Here is a 14,631-nt window from a genome sequence, read left to right as displayed (position 1 = left end):
CATAACTAGGGACCAGCATAGTTCCTGGGCACGGCCGTGATACAAATGAGAATTTTTAATCATCTGTTCTGCGGATCCAAAAATGCAGAATGTTGGGCTTTAAAATTATCAGCCTGAATGGAAAGAAGGGGAGGGAGGAGAATTCTTGCTCTGCCACAAAAGGCAGTTCCTCTCTTTCAAGAGCAGAGATTCAGTTAATATTTTATTGATTACTGTTACAGGACACCAGGCTGAACTGCATTTACTTCCCTACTCCAGCCCTTGCAGAAAGTCCTTCAGTGTAAAAGGGACTTTCTACAGAATTTTCAGCACTGCACTAGAGTCTCAGAACCACGGTTTGAAATGGTGAACACATGAGCAGTGAGGCAGCTGGGGAAACCTCACAGCAGGCAGGAACCATTAGGTACCTTCAAAACAGACTGCTTTAACCAATGACTTGTTTATTATTTTTATTGTTGTTATTTACTTTTGTTATTTTATTATTTTTACTTTGTATTACCGCAGCACCTAGGAGCCTTAGTCCTGGACCAGGACCCCACCGTGCTAGGTGCTGTGCAAACAGAACAAAAAGTCATTGCCTTAAAATAAAATCACGTACAATAGCACTTTATGGTCTAGGACCCGGTTTTCAGTCACTTGGTAGGTGTGCTGTGGTGAACGTGAAAATGCATACCTATTTTGCACACACCCCACTGGCAGCTTGCATGCAAATCCCCAGTTTGAATGCACAAGTGACTATATAGGTGCCTATCAAGTTCCACACGCATCCAAAACAGATTTGTATGCACACTTCTGGTAGCACATACCCAAAGTAGGTACATATTTGTGTATTCACAATGCTCATGCCTACAAATTTATGGAATATGAGGCTCTCAATAAATTTACAGCAAAAGAGCTCCATGTCAACTACACATTCTCTGCACCCTCAGCAAAAGTGACCCAAGCAACATTGGATGGAGAAACAGAAGTGGAATAATTTTTAAATACCCTGTTTGTATTCATAAAGAAGTCAGAGTCTAATGCATGACAAACATATTAGGGGCCACATCCTCAATTGCTGTAAATTAGCATAGCTCCACTTACCTAGCTAAGGATCTGGACCTATTAATCCATTTTCCCCCACCTTCTACTTCATTACATAAAATCATAACATGACGGACATATGCCTGATGGCTACTTTTGCAAACACTTCATTCAGATGCCTTCTTGTTTAAGTGGGAAGACTATCAGCGTGTCTCACTCAGTTTTTTCAATAAATATTCCCCCCCCCACTCATTCTGTTCCAGTCCTTTGTGCAAAAGAAGATCACCTACAATATTTCTGTGAGAACTGATAAGTCAGTCCTTGCTGAGACCCCTCCCCAATTATTTTTCACATTTACTGTCAAGAGATAAGTGGGACCAAATGTGTGCAACTCTAGTCAGGTAATACCTTAAACACCACAGAAGGCATTATTTTATTTAGAGGTTCGTCAGATTCAACTGGGGGCACGTTGATAAAACTAATAATATAATTCGGGAACCTAGCAACTAAAACTCTCAACCCAGAACAAAACTTTACTCATTTCCCACTATCCACCCTCAACCCCAGAAAAAAGCTTGAGTAACTACAGGAACTCAAAGTCATCTGATAAAAATCAACCCTTTGAATGACACCTAGAAATGAACAGCCAGATACTGGACTCTTGGGAAAATGGTGCAATCCACTATCAGTAGTAGCAGCACTAGAGCACTGCAAATGTCTCCACATTCCACTTGTAGTAATGACAAGTTTTTGTATAAAGTGATTGATTACACTGTAACTTATTTTGTCAATCAAGGAGGGCGTAATGTGTTACTCTGGGGCACCACTATAAAATATGGTCTGGCACACAGTACTAGGTTTAACTGCCTATAACTGGCCCATTTATTAGATGGATGACACCACTGTGTCAGTATTAATGATGCTGGACCTTCTTGGTTATGGGTAATTTCTGTAAGTACGAGTAAGACCTTATGCTGGTCGGGTTTTGCCATAGGGCAATATGGACAATAAATCAATTCACAAATATTAAGCACCCGTAAAGTTAAAAAAATATTTTAAGACTCCAAACCATCTGTCATTACGGAATACAAGAAAGAAAGATTTTAAGATTTCTATATTAGAGGCAGTCAGTGTGTGTTAAACGAGGCATGCGATATAACTGGAATGTACAGACTTGGTTAAACTAAGATATCAACTAGCATATTCAGGACAAAAGTCCCATCTCCCATCTGCAGGGTGGATTTTTAAATTGTGACTCTGCATTCCACGCTTGTTTCATAGGTGGAACTCCCATTGATAACAAAAGCAGCTGCTTATTCTGAAAGGGCCCAATCGTGCAGTTTTTACAACTCTCATTGATATCAAACCTGTCCAAATGGTCTCATGATTTGGATGAAGTACAGAAAGGATGCTGATTTATACATGTGCATGTGTGAGAGTGTAAGTGTGAGAGAGGCACAGCAGAGAGAGAAGGAGACAGATGACACAAGGAGAGTGAGGGAAATGGAAGTCAGAGGAAGAGGCCAGGAGAGGGGTAAGCTGGAGGAGAAGACTGGATGAGCAGATACAAAGAGGGGAAGGAGACAAGAAATATGAAGGAAATGGAAGTAAAGGAAAAGATGTGAGAATGAGATTTAACAGAAGGAAGAAACTGAAACAAAATTAACTGAGAAGAAAACCATTTCTCATGCATCTTTGAAAGATTCATCTGCCCACTACAGCCCCTCTCCAGGTGGCTTATTCTAACAATCCACATCTCTGATCAGCCTCAAAATGTTATTAAAGCTAATGTTAAAAAAAATTATGCAATACATAGGTTGAGAAAAGAGTGTCTGTACATCTGGCTACAGAGTTTAGATTATCCACAAATACAGAGTTTGTTTTTAAATCATATGACACAGATTTCTAACTGGAATTAATTTGCAAACTGGAAACCATTAAATTAGGCCTGAATAAAACTGGGAGTGGATGGGTCATTACAAAAACTAATTTCCCCCACTGTTACTCTCACCTTCTTGTCAACTGTTTGAAATAGGCCACCCTCATTACCACTACAAAAGTGATTTTTCCTCCCTTGGTATTCTGCTGTTAATTGAACTGTTTCGTTAAATTGATCCCCTCCCCACATCCCCACTTGGTAAGACAACTCCTATCTTTTCATATTTATATATGTATTTGTACCTGCTACTGTGTTTTCCACTCCATGCCTCTGATGAAGTGGGTTCTAGCCCACAAAAGCTTATGCCCAAATAAATTTGTCAGTCTCTAAGGTGCCACAAGGACTCCTCATATGGACACAGAATACATAATCAGCAATAACTCATATTTAGGTGAATACATTTAACAATACAGTTTAGATATTAGAATCCAAATACTCAGGTACATCACTCATGAAGTGTTGTACAGAGAGTTCGTTGTGGAAAGCAAAATTTATCAATGAGTGGAGATTGTCCCTCAGTAATTGAGAATTAGGTTGGTTGTCCATTTAGAAAATACAATCTATCAGGGAAGTATTTCAGTTACTTTCCTTACTGTGCTTCTCATCAGCACTTCAGCTCATCCCTCCTGGTTTTGCCGATGTCTGGTGAGGTGTTCTATGTAGATGTCCCTCGACCACCTGATGGCGTCTGTCACCATGAGATGCCGCATCAGCCGAGCGTCGCGTTGACCAATTCTGCATTCCCTCAGCACTTGCTCATTATACTACCATTTAAAGAAGTACATAACAAAAACACTAACAGAAAAATGTTTCCTCCTCCTGAAAAAGCTTTCCTGGCCTCAGGCCCAGGATGGGTTCAGTGCTGTACCAATGAAAAGCAGACTGGTGCCTTTTTTTGGGTGGAGCTAGAGTATACTCTAAGCATCAAACTTTCAAAACTTGGGCTCTAACTGCACCTACAGAGCCAAAACCACATGCAGAAGTGCACCAAGGTAAAAGCACACAATGGCATTTGTGTGTGAACTTGAGTAATTTCCTTTGCAAACATGCAGTACCAACGTACATGCAATTACCAATTTGCCAATCCACAAAGGTACATTTTCTTGAAAATGTAGCCACATAAAATATTGCTAGAATTAGGAGAGATTTCTGAGCATTGGAATGTGGTGCACTTCTTATGCTAAATAGTGGTAAACTAAGAAAATACAGATTAGTAACTAGTTAGTGAAAAAAAAGTTGTGAAAAATACAGCATTAATCTGTTTTATGATAGAATATTCGTATTAGCGATTCTTTATGCTATTTTTTAAGATTTGTGGCATGCTTTTGATGTGATTGCTGGTACTATTACTTTTTTCTTCTTCTTTCTCTGATTATTATTGTTGTTATTGGTATAATAGCATCAGTGTGCTAGGCTCTTTACAGAAAGATATGAAAGTAACATCCCTGTCCCGAAGAAATGGCAGTCTAAATAGGGTCAACATGCAAACACAGGGGAGGGGTGGAGAAGCAAAAAAATAAAACAAATAGCATGACTGAATGGAGAAGATGTGCACAAATCTTGATGGCTTCACAATTTTATTTATTTTATTCAATATGGTGAGAATTCATGATTTTGATCAATCTTAGTTAACACTTTCCTGAAGAGGTGTCCTTAAAGAGTACCGACAGGCCAGTTAGACTAATCGTTTTATTCTGCATGGATGTTTCACAGTATCTGTGCCAAATCCTGTTTCTCACTGAAGTGTGATTATTTGAATTTAACTACCAGCCAAATTAATATACGCAAGTTTTACATAAGTTTTCCTTACTTCCTGCAATCATTGAGAGATAACTCACCAGCATTAAAAGGAAACAGTTTGTGGTCATAATTACATTGGATTAAATGTTTGATTCCTCTTGTTCTTCCATTGACAATTATTCTAATGATAGTGTCTCAATTAATGTACCAGAATGATAAAAAAATGTCTACACCTACATCATTTTCCTAAATGCAGAGGAAATTGCATGTTAAGCTGACAAAATGTTGACATTAAGGGATGAATTGTCAGCTCATCTTTAACCAGTCCTCTCTTTCTGTATCTTCAATTATTTGTGGCATAATTAAGGCCATTTACACAATCTAAAAGTACCTTATTGCACATTTAAACCAGGTACTTAGATATCTAACATGGACTTACAGGCACCTCTTTTGGTTACTTGCTACCATAAATTGTGGGTAGAAAAGCAGATGTCAGTGGTTGAAAATCTGGCCTTAAAAGAATAGCTATACTTGCTGTAGTGAAGGACACACTTTTTCAAGACACTATCTTTCTTTTCATTATTATTTCTTTAAATCCTCCAAGCAATGAGAGTATTTTTATGTATTAAAAACAGTGCTGCTATATCTTTCCACTTTCCCCCAAATCCCTTTGCTTCTCTGTTACACATCTTGCATTATAAAAACAATTCCCAACATGTTAACTAGAATATTCTTTTCTCATGGTAACCTGCATTATTCTGCAGCCAGCACAGTATGTGTAGCTGGATAGCATTATCCTGATAAGCAACCATACCAAATTATGTGACCGACTTATTTTTATAGAGACATCATAGGCAGTGAGCTGTTTCCTTTCTTTGAATCACAGTAGCTCTTCTCTATACTGCTAAATGTACTAAGTTCAAATACAGTAAAGGACAGCCATAAAAAGACTTTCTTTCATTTGAAAGTTGCTTTTATTAACTTCCTCTATTTTGCAAGTTTTGGCACAGAAACATAATGATTTTAATCTCTCTCAGGAGCCAAGTCATCAAGAGCAACAAAAAGAGCCTGGCTTGATTTCAGTTCAACTGAAAGGAGATTGTGATAAAACAATAAACAATAATATCTTCCATTTTATATTGGCTTTCAACCAAATAATCTCAAAGTAACCTAAGCAAACCCAACAAATGGACAAGCCAAATACACACTGGGATTGCTTCATCCATTACTGAAATGCACCCACCTCTGGGGTGAGACATGGCTACTGTTCAAAAGCTCACAAGAACATTACATGACAGTTCAAGGAAGAAAGCAAAGACTAATATGGTAACCAGTTAAAATGGCAGGGAGAAGTTGAGTAGGAAGAATTTAATTGCCTGTGTTGGCCTCAGACCAATACACGGGGTCATCGCCCTTGTCCATTTGAAAAGTGCTTTGATATCTTCAGTGTCACAACAGCACTTTACGTTGCAGTAGAAACTATTTGAAGCAAATTTGGATCCAGATCCGAATCTCATGGGGCTGGCCCCCATAATTCATTATGCCAAAACTGTGGCTCCAACCCTCTTCCCTTTTAACTAGGGGTAAATCCAAAACTGAACTTCAGTTTAGTTCCCTCTCTACCTTTTTTCAGAACACGGATAATTTTTGTTTTTCATCAAAGGCTCAGCATTTGTGTACATGGGGAAGAGGGTACATCTCACTGTCCTGATTCATCCACAACCTATTGGTAATCATTCTTCTGTTTCCCTTTATGTAGTTCCTTTATTTACTTCAAAGGCAGAAGATAGTTGATAATGGACATATTTTCAAAGCTGCGACTTGGAAAGAAAAATGTAGAACCACAGGACAGCTTGAGGAATTTGCAGGATTAATTATTTGGTCATTCTTAGTTAACAGTTCTCTGCAGGAGATCTTCAAAGAGTATCTACTGGTTAGACTAATCGTTTTAGTCTGTCTAGATGTTCCAAAGCATCTGTTTAGCTCCTATGTTTCACTGGTATGTACAGTTTCAGCTTACTCTTCTGTTTTGTGCTAGGTGTTCAAAATGGAACCAGAGAAATCCCAAGACTAGCTTTATCACAGTGCTTGGTGTTGTGCTTACCACTAGAAAAGCAGACAATATTGGCCTTGATAATCTCTGGAAATGAACCACTGGTCCTTTTCTGAAAATCCTAAATTTGAGCCTGTCAGTGCCGTTTCCTGCTGCTGAGGACTCTCTTGTTTCTGTATAGTGTTTAGACATAAGAGTTTTGCTCACACTGTTCAATGGTGAGTTTTGAATCTCACATATCGAGTACTTACAATGGAGTGCTCATAAGTGAGGAACAGGCTAGTCACAGGAAATATTCATAATATATAAATATATAATTTCAAGGAACCCATCATCTGCTCATGGACAACCCAAGAAGAGAGACAAAATTCATCAAATAAATTACTGTTTACACATTACGTGCTTCGCTCTACTGCACTGTTTGGTACAGATTTGTCACAATAGTGACTCAGACCCATTAGGCCTGAACATATTTTCCACAGCATTCAGTCTGTGTGTAGCAGCAGCAGATAAACCTCTTAGAAATATTGTTTCTTATACTGAAAATTGACACTTTCCCTGTATAGTACCAGTCTATGTCGCTGAATTCCGTATGAGTTTTCATTAATCTAGCATCATGTGTCTTGCTGGCAGGCTTAAAGAGTGTGTGTTGTTGTTCGACAAACTCGCCAAGTGTTCTGTTTATGGGGAAAGTCATGGGGTGAAATCCAGGCCTCACTGAATTCCCACTGACTTCACGGCAGCCAGGATCTCACATCTGGTCTCTAAATTGTCTCCTAGATGTAGGACCTTCATTGGGATCATTTTGCACTTCCCACTTTCTGTTTATATTGCTCCCACCCTCACTCTCCCTTCCACCCATATCCAGATCTTTACAAGATACTCTTTCAAAATGAATAAATTCGAAAGGCTGCTGTTTTCAGCCTCCTACCTTCAGGTCTGTGAGGTGCCCTAAATTGCATGTGACAGCGGCAGCCAGCACACTCCTTTTGAAGTGCAGCACACTTAGCAATCTGATTTTCAGTACATGTTACAGATAGGCCTGAATGGAAAAGTTAAGGGTTCAGATTTGTATGTGAACTTTCCCAGGGTGCTCAGGTCCAAGTTTATGACTGATCTGATGGTGTGTATGCATATGTGCATGTGTACACACACACACACACACACACACACAATTTGCTGCTCTAAAACAAATCCCCAATATATCTTGATCACGATGCATTTCATACCTGTGAAGAGGCACATCTATGGTTCCCCTTTAACCCGGCTCTTAAGTTAGTTTTCAATGCAACATCTTATTTTACCCTCTATTCCATGGCTTTTTAATTTAGCCATTCATCACCCTTAACAACTTTTGTGGACCTTAACAGCAGCTTTGTGGAACTCTAAATATACCTCACCCTCACCCACTATCTATCTTGGCATTAATATCTTTACCAATTTCCAGTAAGGGTTAAATTAAAATCATGGAATGATATTCAGACCTTTCAGAAATGATTACATATCAATTAAATAATGACTATTGTCTCATTTCTTGAAAACCTCTCAAGAAAGTTAATGTGGAACAACCAATGACCTTATTGACATTTGTGTATAATATTCTAGTTTCTGTTATTTTTGTTTTTAAATTATTTTGAAAGCTTTTAACAGACAGAAAAAGGATGTCAGTAAATTAGTTACACTTCCTGCCTAAATCTATGCTGGTTTTTCTGAAACAAAATATGATTTCCCATGTCTTTTCCTCCTATATCCCTGAAGAGGTTTTTCACATACTGTAGTCCTTTGGCACTGGGAATCAGATTAAGAAATAACCTAGAAGAGCATTGGACTAGCTAGGGCTAAGAGGACAGAGCAAAACTGTATTACTCATTCTAATTTCATTCATTCAATTGAAAACAACAATATTTTAAAGTAAGGCACAAGAATGTTCAGTTTCCATGGAGTTCCGATTACTCTGTCAACTTCGACCACAAGACTATCTTTAATCACAGCACAGTTTTCTTGATTTGTGACATGTCCCCTCATGAATGGGAACTAAAATCTGTGGTTATGTGGTAGCAAAGAGAACAACAGTGCTTAATGTTATTGTGCCTTATCCGGTGCAACTAACCAGTCACCAATTCAAAGGAATAGATTTTTGGGTCTCATTGTCTTAATTTTTAAGAAAAGTCACAAGGAAAAGAAAGCTCTGATCATGCTAATAAAAAAAAAATTCAAACCCCACCATGAAATTCAGTAATTACTCCAAATGATCGATTATTGTGCTTTCCTTCACTTTACTGGTTAAGGGCTTTACTCTTGTGAACTACTTTATAAAAAACCATTAGTGATGGTGCAGAGATCTGGACTGCAGGTGGCACCATTATGTCATATGAAATAAAACCACATTATTCCCAAGCTCAGTAAGTCTTCATTATATAGAACTTAGGAGACAGCATGAGTTTCTTGATGACTAACTTGCTCAGGGATCTATTCTATAGACTGCAATCCTTGTTTATGTACAGTACCCAATCTAATGTAAATCAAATGTGGGGAATACAGTTCTCTCAGATGGCTTTTGAAAACAAAGTATATTTCCATGACATGTACCACAGAAAGCATCTGGGCCTGATCCAAAGTCCTGTGATGTCAATGGAAAGATTAGGGCAGATACTCAGCAGATGTAAATTGTCATGAACTCCACTGACCCATTTAGACAAGCTGAGGATCTGAACCATTGACTTCAATGGGCTTTGGATCAGGCCCTTAGACTAAGCCTGGCATACAAGAGCTGCAAGTAGAGTGAACTGACATCTCTGTCTAAAAAAACCAAAAAAATTGGTAAAAGGTAGAGCGACTTTGTCACTACAGCCGATTTTGCCAAAATTAAAAGGTGGTTTATTACCAGAAAAACTCATGCTGGGACAACAGAACATGTCAAATATTACAAAAAAGTGACCGTTTATAACATAATGATGAACACAGAGAAACAGAGAGACTGGACATTAAATTTGCAAAAAATACCATACAATATTTAATATTTACCACAAATATATTGCAAAGGAAACCCCCAAATTCTGACTCTGTACTAGGCTGAGCAATATAGGGGATGCTTGGAATGGATATGGGAGGCAGAGAATAACAGGCGTCTATTATCGTCTAAGAGAGATGCTCATAAAAAGAGGGAATACTGCACATTTTGTTTTGTTCTTTGACATGCACGTTAGACTTGTGTCAAATCACACTCTGTTTCTAGGAACACTAAGCTTAGCAGCCTTGAGAGCAGCATAGACATTTGCCCATTCTCTACTCACACAGAAAAAAGTATTCAATTTATGATGCCTCCCATTGTGTGAAGAAACAGAACACACTGGTTTGCAGATGACTTTTGGCTTCTATTGAGCATTCAGGAGAAGTGGCTTTTGCAAGCAAGAATACTAGCACATAAGGCATACTGTACAACATAGTATTCTCTCTCATTGGGAGTTTGCCACTATGTCAGCAGTTTGCTTCACTATCCTTCAGTGTTCTGCAGTATCATCTGGAGCTTCTTTAGACGTCAGTAACTACTAACTGTCAATTGCCTTCAAGGCTGGTTCCCAGCACTGTTTCAATCTAGTTTGATCAATTATTCCAGAGCAATGCAAGCTATCCCAGAGAAACCTCTCTGTGGTACTGTGGAAAATGTGGCTAGACAAACAAATGGTTGGTAAACTATTTGCGGGGGTTGGGGGTAGGAGAGGGGGAGATGAGGAGGTGACAGAGTCAGAGGAACTCCAAAAAGGAAGATGGAATCCAGAGGAAAGTTTCCCAGAAAATATGAGAGAATAGGCAAGTAACGCTTCATATGAATGGACACTAGTGTACATTGCTCAAGGAAACTAGTGAGTATTTTATACAGTATCACACTTTTCTCATCTACAATGTTTGTGGCACACTTTGCTTTCCTACTGCCTGTCAAACAGTGTTCGAAATGTCAGGAGTCAGTCCCAACGGTTTATGAGCTACAGCCTACCACATAAAGGGAGACTGGGCTAACTGAAAACGGCTCCCAATTGAAAGTGGATCCCTCATTCTGGTAGCTGAATTTGAGTGAGCAGCTTGGCATTTTAAAGACCTACTGTAAACAACAGTTACTTCAGACAAGTAGTAAATAAAAATCCTATTTATAATTATTGACCTATTTACAAGCTAGTGTTACCCCTAATGAGTGGTTAGTGCATAAGCCAGAATGCCTTGGGTCTAGTCACAGCTCCTCCATGGACCCATTGTGTGACTGTCACTTTCCCTTTGCATTAACACAGGGAAGCAAGGGGGTATAAAGGTGTACATTTCCTTTCCTGGACTGCTGCTTAGGTGGCATAGCTACATTCTGCTCCTAACTATAGGCTACAAACAATGTTGCCAACTCTCATGATTTTAGCATAAGTATCTTGATATTTGATTTTTTCTTATAGCCCCAGCTCCTGTGATTATGTGAGCATCTCAATTCTTTTTTGAAAAATAAAAGAAAGTGTCTAGCCTTTGTGGTTATGGAGAAAAGCTGGAAAACATATCCTAGAGGCTCAAAAGACAAATAAAAAGAACCCTCAATTTATTATTTTTTAAATATCACAGTTCTTAAGTCAGTCTCATGATTTGTTGAGAACTGACTTGCGATTGTTGAGCGTTTGGGTTTAGCAATACTGTATGAATAATGTGTCAGTCTAGCTCTTAATTTTTCCATGCTTGACCCTAACCATCTATAAATTGGCTACTTCACAGGAGTGATGTATAACTTAATTCATCATAAAGTGCTTCAAAATCCTTGGTTGAAATGCTCTGAATAAGTGCAGAATATTATAATTCACCAAGTACCTGCATTAAGCTTTAACACTAGTTCCTCTGTCAGACTCTGGCCAGTTAATTGTACTGTTAGTCAACATATTTTAGGCATAGCATACACCAGATTACTGGTTATTATGTGCATGGTATTTATATATATATAGGTGTTGGGAAGTTACGTTAACTGAATTTATTATATTCTTCCCACAATTCTGTATACCCATATGAAGAATCCAGCAACATTTTGCAATCTGGAAGTCAGCCTGGGCATTAGAAAATAGGAAATTAGTCAGAGCAAAGATCCATGAATACTTTGTACGAAGTACAATTAGGGAGTACTTTCATGGCTCATCAACACTTGGAATGTAGTATTCAAAACAAGATATAGGCAAGTAGAGGGAGGTAGCAAAGACAAAGCTGGTACAAACTAATGGATTAAATTAAACTAAGTAATGTGTAAAGAGTTTTCTAACTTGTAAAATCATACTATAAATACTACTCACTGAAATGTATATCTTTGAAGCACACTTTCTATATAAGGTGAATATGCTGCAAGATTAGAATGGCTTCTTGTAAGGAAGGCATATGTCTCCTTTTCATATTGTGCTGCTTTGTCTTTAGACAATATATTTGGCTGGGTTATTTGGTCTCTTGAACACTTTTAAGAACAAACCACGAGTGTAGTCAAACAATTGACTGCACATTTTGGTCAACAGTACAGATGACCCAAAGGGTCAATACTTAGATTGTGATTAGCTTTAAACTAGCATTCAGATTTGATGCAAAATCAGGGGTAGGGTTAGAAACAAATTCAGAGCAGGGGATTCAAACACAAATGCACTCCTGACAGCTTCTGTGTTTTGACCCATCTCTAATTATCTGTTCACCGATTACTATGCAAAAAACCTCAATGACTCTGGTAACATAGTCAGAAGCTAGAAGTAAAATATAAAAAGAGAAGAATGGGATAAAGAGTTCCCAGTTTTATTTCAGAACAGATTTTCATCAGGAACAAAGAACCACTAGTTTTAAGTCAACGTGTTCTTTGCAGCCACTATTCTTACCTCTCTGTATTTAAAGGTTAAATCATTGATATCTGAATCAGAAAACGGCACTAAGGAAGGACTGCTAGGATAGCAATGCCAAATGAAAAACTGAGTCGCAGGAAGGAGCTTTAGGGAGCTTGTTCAGCTTTTAAGAAATGGAAGTGGAGTAAAGAGACTTATCAACTTGCTTCTGTAAACTTTAAGCCACATTATTTCAAAATGCCAAGCTGCTTGAGGTCTTTGATTCAAAGCATTTCAAAGAGCTGGTCAGAAATTTTTCAATGAACTGTCTCATTGGATATTGCCGATTTGTTGAAACAGAAACTTTTTGCAGGAATGGGTCTGTTTTGACAAAATTTTGGCTGGGACGGTTTCTCAGGATAGACTCTCTGGTTTTGCAGAGAGAGAGAGAGAGAGAGAGAGACAGGCACCCCAGAATGGCCAGGGCACTCACCTGGCACATGGCAGACCCAGGTTCAAGACTTTGCTCTGAATCAGGCAGAAGAGAGGCTTCACCTAGCTCTCCCACATCCCAGGTAAGTATCCTACGCACTTGGGTAGAGAGTCAATCTCCTGCATTCAAGCCAAATGAATAATTTAATTATTTACAGAGAGTGAAACAGCTCCAACAGGACACATTGAGATGGACTTTATAGCCCTGGAGCAGAATGTGAGAGACCCTGCTCCAAATCAGGTTGAGCACCCTTCTATTGGTTTTGAGGAAAGTTTCAGTGGAAACTGCTGGTGAAAAGCTGAGACAATGAGCCCAAGTTCAAGTTCATGGTCTGAATCAGCTAGAGCAGGGACTTGAACCTTGGTCACCCACATCTCAGGTGAGTGCCAAAACCACTGGGCTATAAATGTCAGTTTGTTCTGCTCTTTCAATCTCTCCTATTGGAGCTATTCCACTTTGCATAAGTAAACATTCATTGGGCCACAGAGAGTGACTCTAAAGCCATGTATTTACAGCACCCACCTAGAATGTGGGAGACTTATGTTTAAATCGCTGCTCTGGCTGATTCAGGGAAATGACTTGAACTTGGATATCTCCCATCCCAGCTGAGTGCTCTAACAACCAGGCTATTGGCTATTCTGGTATGATTGATGCACTCCCTCCCTCTCTCTCTCTCTCCCCTTCCCCCCACTCCACCCCACCCCCCCCAAAAAAAAAGAATTTTGAAAGGTCTTGATTGTTTGATGTGGAATGAAAACAAAAGTTGAAACTTCAAAATTTTTCATGACATGGAAAATTTGTTTTCCAGCCAGCCTTATTTATGACCAATTGTAGATTTACACTATATATGTTTTTCCATTGTAAGAAATTACAGAACATATAATTGTTCTCCATAGCACAATAACATTTGTTTATGCCATGAAGTACCTTCATGGTGAAGACAGAATTTAGCACAATGCTAATGGCATTAACAGGGTAGATAAAAATCAAATTTTTTTAAAATTTAAATTAAATGCAGGTTTATTTTTAAAAGTACATCTATTTGAAATTATGCCAACCTATGTTAAGATGTAAAATTATAATTAATTAAAATAATTTAAGTTAATTAAAAATATTAAGTAGTAGGTTTGCGGCCAAATTTTAAGGAAAGTCAAATCACAGAACTGATGGAAGTCAATGGTCAAGAACCTGGAACCAGAGTTTGTTGAAGTGCTGAACCAGCTTTTGACAGCAGTAACTTCTTCTGCAGCTGCTGAGAGAATATTTTCTTCATTTCAGTTTACTCAACTAGCTCAGTTCAATGACTAGTTCATTCATAGTTAAGAAAGTGATTGGGAGTTGAGAAAGCTGGAAAAGTTGTTCTTTAAGAAACAGGAATGAGAGGATGAGATCTACTAGTTCTAAAATCTTGAATGACAAGGTGTTCTGAAAGAGTTAAATTGCCCAACTACAGAAAATGCTTCCTTTGTTTAATAAACTAGTTTTAAACGCAAACCATGTTTTGATAAACTTTTTGATGTAGCACATCTACAGCAGTTTCATGTAGCTAGTAAAAAACTTTCAAATGCTGTTT

At 38.4% G+C, this 14,631-nt stretch overlaps 1 protein-coding gene across 1 annotated transcript in view; it reads right to left on the bottom strand.

Annotated features, from left to right (window-relative positions):
* Window positions 1–14,631, bottom strand: part of CPNE4 (copine 4) — a 335,322-nt gene that overhangs the window by 77,568 nt on the left and 243,123 nt on the right. The window lies entirely within an intron of this gene.

The sequence above is a fragment of the Lepidochelys kempii genome, chromosome 2 (assembly GCF_965140285.1).
Source record: "Lepidochelys kempii isolate rLepKem1 chromosome 2, rLepKem1.hap1, whole genome shotgun sequence".
NCBI classification, from domain to species: Eukaryota; Metazoa; Chordata; order Testudines; family Cheloniidae; genus Lepidochelys; species Lepidochelys kempii.
This window is presented reverse-complemented; position numbering and strand designations above follow the sequence as displayed.